Source organism: Musa acuminata, unplaced genomic scaffold (genome assembly GCF_036884655.1).
Source record: "Musa acuminata AAA Group cultivar baxijiao unplaced genomic scaffold, Cavendish_Baxijiao_AAA HiC_scaffold_604, whole genome shotgun sequence".
In the NCBI taxonomy this organism is placed as follows: domain Eukaryota; kingdom Viridiplantae; phylum Streptophyta; class Magnoliopsida; order Zingiberales; family Musaceae; genus Musa; species Musa acuminata.
This window is the reverse complement of record NW_027020843.1, coordinates 7501-8631: the sequence shown is the minus strand read 5'-3', so window position 1 is coordinate 8631 and position 1131 is coordinate 7501.

Sequence of the window (1131 nt, the reverse complement as noted above, 5' to 3'; positions counted from 1 at the left end):
CATTTTTGGCTGCACGAGCGAGCGGCGAGCGGCGGACAGCGAGCGAAGCGAGAGGCAGCACCGTCCCTGCTATACGAAAGCCCCATCCAGCCCTGTGCCACCCGGGGGGTTCCAGGGTGCTGAGATGGCTGACGTTTTGCTCCGCTCTCGACGGTCACCGCGCAATGCAAGAACAGGCCAAAAACTGGCCAAAACGGCCCAAAAACGGGCCAAAACTGGCCATTTTTGGCTGCACGAGCGAGCGGCGAGCGGCGGACAGCGAGCGAAGCGAGAGGCAGCACCGTCCCTGCTATACGAAAGCCCCATCCAGCCCTGTGCCACCCGGGGGGTTCCAGGGTGCTGAGATGGCTGACGTTTTGCTCCGCTCTCGACGGTCACCGCGCAATGCAAGAACAGGCCAAAAACTGGCCAAAACGGCCCAAAAACGGGCCAAAACTGGCCATTTTTGGCTGCACGAGCGAGCGGCGAGCGGCGGACAGCGAGCGAAGCGAGAGGCAGCACCGTCCCTGCTATACGAAAGCCCCATCCAGCCCTGTGCCACCCGGGGGGTTCCAGGGTGCTGAGATGGCTGACGTTTTGCTCCGCTCTCGACGGTCACCGCGCAATGCAAGAACAGGCCAAAAACTGGCCAAAACGGCCCAAAAACGGGCCAAAACTGGCCATTTTTGGCTGCACGAGCGAGCGGCGAGCGGCGGACAGCGAGCGAAGCGAGAGGCAGCACCGTCCCTGCTATACGAAAGCCCCATCCAGCCCTGTGCCACCCGGGGGGTTCCAGGGTGCTGAGATGGCTGACGTTTTGCTCCGCTCTCGACGGTCACCGCGCAATGCAAGAACAGGCCAAAAACTGGCCAAAACGGCCCAAAAACGGGCCAAAACTGGCCATTTTTGGCTGCACGAGCGAGCGGCGAGCGGCGGACAGCGAGCGAAGCGAGAGGCAGCACCGTCCCTGCTATACGAAAGCCCCATCCAGCCCTGTGCCACCCGGGGGGTTCCAGGGTGCTGAGATGGCTGACGTTTTGCTCCGCTCTCGACGGTCACCGCGCAATGCAAGAACAGGCCAAAAACTGGCTAAAACGGCCCAAAAACGGGCCAAAACTGGCCATTTTTGGCTGCGCGAGCGAGCGGCGAGCG